General features: G+C 38.8%; 1 protein-coding gene across 1 annotated transcript in view; it reads right to left on the bottom strand.

Annotated features, from left to right (window-relative positions):
• The window catches only part of znf1035 (zinc finger protein 1035), a 30,922-nt gene extending 23,800 nt beyond the window's left edge, over window positions 1–7,122 (bottom strand). Inside the window, exons 1-3 of the mRNA XM_065260947.2 lie at window positions 6,514–7,122; window positions 5,731–5,808; window positions 4,110–4,219 (exon numbers count right to left, since the gene is read on the bottom strand). The gene's annotated coding sequence lies outside the window, so the exon portion shown is untranslated. The remainder of the gene's footprint in view (window positions 1–4,109; window positions 4,220–5,730; window positions 5,809–6,513) is intronic.
• Between the last annotated feature and the right edge of the window lie 1,727 nt (window positions 7,123–8,849).

Below are 8,849 nucleotides of genomic sequence, written 5' to 3' on the forward strand. Positions count from 1 at the left end.
CGTACTTTTCCGAATGGACTCGGCAGTCCAACCCCTATGGGCAGGTTGAAAACATGCGGAAATAGCTCCTACTACTGGCTGTAGTCTTTGCCTCTGGCCAAAAAGTCCTCAGGAACACGGTCATTCAGAAATACTGCCGGGTTTCTACTGATACAAAAATGAATGATAAATCGGTGAAGTATTCCTTTAAAGCTCTTTATCAAGAACAATTTTATTTATATAAATGGAATTGTACTGTGCATTTCCACTAAATTATTGTACTGTGCATTACCCACTTTAAAAAGGGGAAATGTGACCAACATTGGCTATGGCACAAGCATACAGTTTTAAATGGCCCCTAAAACTAGAAATCAGGCTCGCAAGAGCTTCTCAGAAACCCAAATGGTGTCACAAATTTTAGGCAATGATAAGTCCTGATAAGTATATACTGTGACAGAAAAATCACTGTAACTCTAGATCTGTGGAATGTTTTCACAACCTTAGAGGGACAGCACGGGTTATAACGACATCTAGTGGTGAGATTGCAAATTGTAACCAACCTCAATAACGAAAAGCAATGAGTAGCTACTGTATCTGCCACAGGAAAAAAAATGTCATCGTCTGAGACAACATGAGGACAAAATGCTCTTTAGAACAGTTTGTGCATTTAGGGCATGAGTGGGGAACCCTGGGTCCTGGAGGGCCACAGTCCTGCAGAGTTTAGGTCCAACGCTAACCAAACACACCTGAATTTCACTTCCAAGTAATCCGGAAGACTTGAATTAGATTTTCAGGTGTGTTTAATTATGGTTGGAACTAAACTCTGCAGGACTGTGGCCATCCAGCACCAGGGTTCCCCACCCGATTTAGGGCTACTGTAGAAACACAACGGCGAATTCCATGCAAGGGGACCTGCGATGTATGTAGATAAAAACGACTCATTCTAAGGTAATAAAAACTATACAGTTTTTTATGTAAGGTGTTTATACACCCTGATAATACAGTTATGTATATTCCATTTCTGTCAAGAGATCCTTCAAAAAGTTGCTGATTGAACCTTTAAAGAAAATCATTGAGGCCAAAATGCACCTATACACAATATACATTACTTTAAACAGCATGTGTCATTGGATAACAAAGCTGCACTGGATTTCATTCAGCACTTGCCAAATTCAGATAAACCTGAAAACTAAAAAAAAGACTTCCCAGGCTTCCTACTGTCTGCCTAAAGGGGATAGTATTGTGTTTTAAAATATTGCATCCCTCGACAAATGTGTGACAACTATTTAAAGCCAACTGAATTACCACAGAAAATAACTTGACGCATTCCTCTACACCAGACATGGGCACTACGGCAAAAGCAAATAAGTCCCATTATCATAGGACCTGTGTGACAAAGTGAAGTAGACTAAAAGATCCTCAAAAGTTACAAATCATGTTGAGATTTAAAGTATTTCTGGAACAAATTAAAAATAAAGTAATTGAGATCTATCAGTCTGGAAAAGGTTATAAAGCCATTTCTTAAGCTCTGGGATTGCAGCGAACCACAGTGAGAGCCATTATCCACAAATGATAAAAACATGGAACAGTGGTGAACCTTCCCAGAAGTGGCCGACCGACCAAAATTGCCCAAGTTCGCAGCAACGACTCATCCAAGAAGTCACAAAAAAACCCACAACGTGATCCAAAGTACTGCAGACCTGAACTTGCCTCAGTTAAGGTCAGTGTTCATGACTCCACCATAAGAAAGAGACTGGGCAAAAATGGCCTGCATGGCAGAGTTCCAAGAAGAAAACCGCTGCTGAGCAAGAAGAACATAAAGACTCATCTCAGTTTTGCCAAAAAACATCTTGATGAGCCAAGACTTTTGGGAAAATACTCTGTGGACTAACGAGACAAAAGTTGGGACTTTTTGAAAGGTGTGTGTCCCATTACGTCTGGCGTAAAAGTAACACAGCATTTCAGAAAAAGAACATTATAACAACAGTAAAATATAGTGGTGGTAGTGTGATTGTTTGGGGCTGTTATGCTGCTTAAGGACTCGGAAGACTTGACTGTGATAAATAGAACCATGAATCCTGCTTCCAAAAAGAATCCTGAAGGAGAATGTCCAGCCATCTGTTTGTGACCTCAAGCTGAAGCGAATTTGGGTTCTGCAGTAGGACAATGATCCAAAACACACCAGCAAGCCCACCTCTGAATGGCTGAAGAAAAACTAAATGAAGACTTTGGAGTGGCCTAATCAAAGTCCTGACATCAATCCTATTGAGATGGTGTAGCATGAGCTTAAAAAGCGTTTCATGCTCGAAAACCATCCAATGTGGCTGAATTACAGCAATTCTGCAAAGATGAGTGGGCCAAAATTCCTACACAGCACTGTAACAGACTCATTACAAGTTATCGCAAACACTTGATAGCAATTGTTGCTGCTGAAGGGGGGCCCAAACAGTTATTAGGTTTAGGGGGGCGAACACTTGGATTTTGTTTTCCCTTAATAATAAAAACATTGATATAAAATCTGCATGTTGTGTTTACTTGTGCTATCTTTGATTCATATTTAAATTTGTTTCATGATCTGAAACATTAAAGGTCACGCTCTTTCTGATCCCATTTTTTTAAACTCTAGTTAGTGTGTAATGTTGCTATAATAGCATAAATAATACCTATAAAATGATAAAGCTCACTGCCAGACGATTTATTTTCTTTAACAGAATTCGCCTTTCAAATCCTATAGTGAACGGCCGGTTTGGACTACAGCCCTTTACTTCCTGCTTTAATGACGTCACTAGAACAGTTTGTTGACTAAACTCCACCCACAGGAATACGTCAGTCGCCAGCTAAGCTAACGACAAGCTAAGCTGCTATCAAATCACAACACACTAAACAAACTACACAATCAGAACTCGTTACGTATTTCCGAATGAGGGACTTCATAGAACAAGGAAGTCATCAGCCCTTTTGAGGACAGTGAAAACAGCGCTATAGAGATAAGTCAATTATGTGAAAAATACCGAATTTTTTACACGTAAAGAACAGGAGCTTTAAAGTGTGACAAACATGCAAAAGCATAAAATCAGGAAGGGGTGGCATACACTTTTTCACACTACTGTATAAATGAAGTTAAATACACCACGGATGGACACTAGTACCCAAACACTTGAATCTGATGTTATGATTATAGCGGCATTTTGGACCAACGCTAGAAGTTCAATAACTTAACAGTGCAAAAGCATCCAGACCAGACAAGGTCCAAGACCAGAGCTCTAAAAAATGTGTCTTCAAAAGCACACAGTGATGTCTGGTTTCACTTCGATAAAGCTGCCATTCAAGTCCACCAAAAGTTTAATGCGTTGTCTCACTTAAACCACATATAACCAAGCAATAACTTAATGCTGCCTACTAATGTTGTGAATTTGATGTGCTTTAGTTCAACATGGTTGATTAGTTCATGCGGTTATGGAAAGAACACATGCACAATAGCAGTTACACCTTCCGGCTAGCCCATAACTAAGTAAATACTTACTTGCATGTTGTGCTTATTAGATGCAAGTTGTAATATTATAAAACAAAGGATGGACAAAATAATATACACACACCCATTGCTATAGTGGTTAATATTATTTGTGTAGGCTACTGCAAAAAAAAAACAATAATTATTTTTTGTTACAATATATTGTATAGGTCGCAAGCCAAATCAAGGTTTTGAACAAACTGTGCTAGAACAAGTTCTGTTCAGCAGTGGTTAGAACAAGAAATTGGTAACTTGTCAGACTTCCAAAAAAAGACAAATCAAGGGAGCTCATTTAGAAGCAGCATCTGTTAGCAGCCTAAATGTTTGGCGTTTTCAAGTCAAGGCCAACAGTCTGGTACAACATTTTACTAGACACTATTCAAAGGTTGTATGAATCTACTGCCAAAGTTTGCAGCTGTATGAAAAGCAAGCAGTGGCTCAACACCATCACTAATTAGATATCAGCTATTTTCGGGTGTTCACATTATTTTGCCCACTCCCTGTAAATTGTGTACAGTGTTTCCCATACATTCATTTGTTTGTGGCAGTTTATACTTGACATGTCTGCCATTGGTGTGTGCGGCAAATATGTCATCACAGAGTGTGCGTTGAACAATACCTGTTTGTTGTCCTAGATGCAACAGTGATCTTTTCTCCTGGTGTACGACCTCCTTCAGACCTTTTATTCGCATATTAACTGCATCGGTTACAAGAACAGCAGGACAGTGCCTAGAACAGTAGTCCCAATCAAAAATTATGATTTAGACAGCTATACAAATGATGTAGTACATGTTATTGAATGAACAAATTAAACTGAATAAACAAAAACACAAGTAAAAATATTTTCCAGATGCTAACAGTTTTTTTTGACAATATTTTTAGGTGCTTTACTTTAACCCATTAATTTGTAACAGAGCATCTAAAGCAGTGATCAGCAACATACAAAAAATTCTGTCAACTAATGCCGAGTTCAGACAGCATGTTTTTCAAACTAGTCGGGTCACAGATGTTTTAACACTGCGTTACTATCTGGGGTAGCGTTCAGTCGCTGTTGTTTCAGACTGCATGATGGATTGGCGACAGGGGGTTTCATACTGCATGACTTTACCATGGGAAGAATCGCAGACAACTTTGTCCTGGTCCGCAAACAGCGTCTCACAATCAAACGCACGCGAGAACATCTAATGGATGCGTGGCATTTTTTAAAAAGTAGCTTGCGTTTCCAAGCGTTTATAAAGTGTTTGGTGTGATCAGCCACTAAGACATCATTTTTTAGTATATTTATGGCTCACTTGGAACCTCAACCGAGGCGGTACTAAAAAGTAGCAGGTACTAGGGACAGCACAGTGGAAAACCCCCCAAAAGTGAGCTGTATGGCACTAACAAAAATAAAAAAGTCAAAAAAATCCTGTAGGTCACAATTATGCAGCTTAAAGCTATGCTAAAAGGCACAAAATTGACATTTAAAAAAGTAGTCCTAATGACTAGTAAAACCAAATGTAACAACTAATAAATCAATGAAGTGTTTAACAATGCAAATCAAATTAATCCATTAAGGTAACAGGTGACATTGTTTAGCCAGCTAAGTGATGGTGTTGCTTTGAGAAACAATGTTACAGTAAACTTACAATGTAACTTTCTAATACAGTAACTTTTCTACATTGCCCCCCTCAAAATTTTTTGACTTGGCATGTACACAAAAGTTTGCAAGTTCATCATATGCAATGATGCGCATGAAGTGAGAGTATGCAACTAGATGAAAAAGACTTAAACTAATTGTTAACTTTGTGGGCATCATTTAATAAAAGCGACTAATATTTGTGTGTGTATGTGTAATCCAGGGTATCGGTTCATAACCCAATTATGAGGTTAAAAGCAAAGTTTGATTTCAATCACTGATTTCATATAGATTTTAATCTTTGACATGACTATACTCAGTCAACATTAAAGATGTAATTTTCTTCATTTTGTAGGATGATGTTATGTAGTAAAAAAAAATTAGCTGGGTTTTACAGACTATTTTACATATCAGAAATGGGCACTCATAATGTGCATTGATTTGTTCTCTTAGGTAAACAAATTAAAAGGTAAACACATTTATTTTAATGTAAATCTCTAAAAACACTAATAGTATATACTATTTATTTTTGACAATATCAAGAGGTTGTTTTGGGGCTTTATACTATAATTTTTACACCAGTTGCATTGAATTTGAGAAAAACCAAACAATAAACACTTACCCTATAATGTGAATACACAGTCCAAAAGCAAACTCAATCCAATCACTATGATAACCGTTTTCCTTTTGGTCATGCACCCTGTAAAAATAGATTGACATCACTATTAAAAACTTGTGACAACTATATAGAATTATGTTCACAAAAACTTCTTATATAACAGTGATACAAGGGGTCTGTGCATTATTTCAAACGTCGTAAACTAAGCTAATATCGAGCTTTCTTGACTATACAAAAACGTATACAATCTTTAGCTGTAAAGGATAATAACCCATAGTTAATAAGTGCAATACTGTAAACTAAAGGCCAAACTTTCTCCTTAGAGCTGTGGACCGCTCAAGTGATGCAAGTGTCTACCTCTGAAATCTGTTTCTCGTCGGTAACCCATCACTGTGATCGAATAAAGTAAAACCATTTAAATACATCTGGGTTTCATAACTGAAATAATAGTTTTGTTATGTAAATGTTCACACAATACTTCGATAGTAACAGTAAGAGATGTGCTCGAAGCTATAAGCTGGTTGGTTGCTAACATGGAAGTCCAACGTTACACAACAAAATGGACTGCATGTTGCAGCTAGGAGAGACAGACTGCAAGCACACAGACAACTACTAACGATCTGCACGTTATTACGGAAATCGCCGTCATAATTTGAAGTGCAAATAGACTTGGCTGGTGCATTAAACACGTTTGTATTCTGTTAACGTATTAAACTGCGCAGTAAGGCAGCGTTGTCCTGGCTTTCCCCAGGAGCTCACTCTCCCCTTAGAACGCCCCGAACTCACCGTCATGCTGCTGTCGCTTTCCTTTGTAAGACCGCGCGCCTTCCCGTTGTCCTGCAGGCGCGCGAAAGTATTCCTAAACACCTAATTCAGGTTGAAGAAAGGCAAACACTACAATTATATACAAATCACCGAGGATTCCACGGTAGTTTTGCTCTAGTCGATGTACATTGAGCCTACCAACAATGTGGCTCAGCCCGGGATCTTCCGTGACACTCAACAACTAGAACCAATGAGAACAAGACGAATGAAAGGAAGACCCGCCCCCAGTTCTACGGGGCCTCCATTTCAACCTCCAACGCGTGGATTCATTTCTTTGCGCATGGTAGCGATGGAACAGTACCTTAAAATGGCCACCGAGTTTGTGGGAGGGGCTTGTAGGTTATTCCGTCGTCCAACCTACGTGTGCCCCTGAGCTTGTTTCTGGTGCCAGGTTGTTGTTCACAGTTCTTGGTCAAAGGAATTGAGAAATTCAGACTGCCCATAGGTCCAAATCACACAGAAACGTTTAGAAACTATTTGGGTACAATCTGTGGTAGGAGAAACATGTTAGTAGAAGGAAAGGCAAATATTTTGATGTGTCTCCATTTATTATTTTCCTTTAAACCATTTACCAAAGCTTGTTTTGTTAAACCTAAAGGGTCTCTTGGCAAAGATAACACAACATGGAGAAAGCCTCTGCTTCTCTGTGTACCTTGGGGGGGGGGGTGAAGAAGCCCTTGATGTTGAATTGTCCTGAGTGACCACAATGATCGACTGTTAATCTTTAGCTACTAGTTAATTCTATGGAACTTCCACATCCACTTTTACCAGAGTTACCTACCGAAGACAGATAGTGAGCTGTCACTCACAGTGGAAGGGAACATTTGGATCAGGGAAACTTGTCAAACTGAAAGATCACCCAGTGATGCCTCATATCAAACCTTAACATGGGGACTTTTCTAAAATGCCTCTTATCCCACATCAAGTAAATTAAATGAAACACGTTAAATACAATATTCATAACTTAGACTGATGGAAATAAGACATGGCAATATTTTTAAATAAAAATGGTAAAATGGGCTACAAGCCATCAACCTGAAGGGAGGGGCAATGAAAAAATTCCAGAACCAAAAGTCAAAAGAGGAGCACTGTCAACCAGTTTTGCTGGTCAGTCTTACAGGTCTATAGCCATTAAAAGCCAATTGATGAATGTGATATCCATGTTGTTTTGGAATGCCAAACTCTCTAGTTGTATTAGAAGCCTCAAGATCCATGGTGTGCCTCAACTAATGGTACATTCACACCGGGCGTCAACGTTAACGTCTTAAGCGTGGCCCTGGCGCAATCGTCATAGTGACAACAGCCAATCACATTGGACTGCAACGCAACACAACAAATGCAGCTTTTGTTCCAATAGATGAATGCTGGATTGGTTGAGCTAGCGATTGCTGGTGTAGCTCTTATGTTATACCCACCGCAATTATTAATCTTTCCTCCATTTTTATGTTTCTCTGGTCTTGCAAAAATGTTATAGGCAAGTATCTGCACTAGTGTATTTTACTAAGGCAATCTGGTTGCCAGACGCCTGCATTGGTGCTAGAAAAACTGAGAACTGCTGCGAGCAACGGCAGTGACGCGACACCAATAGATCCACAATTCAGTTCGGCAGCCAATGACATCACCTATTCAAAGTAAATGAGAAGCGTTCACCCTGACGTCCCAAGTGAATCTGCCGTAAGACAACCAAAATTTACAAAAATATGAAATGTCAACATTTGAATAATCATAAAGTTCACATTTTATTACGAGTTTTACATTTTAAGATGTATAGTGATGCTCCTACCAATGGAACCCTAATGTGTTTAGTTTGATCAATCACAAATCCAAGAGGAAGACAATAATTCAATAATTTTCAGGATGTAACCTGCCTGTGGCCCAAAAATGGGGGATATGGCTCCAGCCCCCTCCCCCGACCCTGCAGAACATATATGGGTTCAGAGAATAGAAGGATAAGGTTATTCATACTGTAATTTAAAAATATACAAATACACGTAGGGGATTTTCCATTTGATTACTTTTAATGACCAATGTATGAAATAACAAACACAGTGGTTAGTCAACTAACATGACTGGAAAACATTGGATTGAATAGAAACGTGAACACAGAAACATGAATGTTGTGGTGTGATATTAATTTTTGAGGCTTCAGCAATACCATTTGAGTGAGGCTTGATTAGTATGCAATTACTTGGTGTTACAGAGAATGTAATTGTTCTACTAAGGCTTATGAGTGCCAAATTAGGATTAAAATCAAACGCTTACATCACATTGATAAAATGGTCCTAGGAGCCACTGTT

Source organism: Paramisgurnus dabryanus, chromosome 13, assembly GCF_030506205.2.
Source record: "Paramisgurnus dabryanus chromosome 13, PD_genome_1.1, whole genome shotgun sequence".
Taxonomy (NCBI): domain Eukaryota; kingdom Metazoa; phylum Chordata; class Actinopteri; order Cypriniformes; family Cobitidae; genus Paramisgurnus; species Paramisgurnus dabryanus.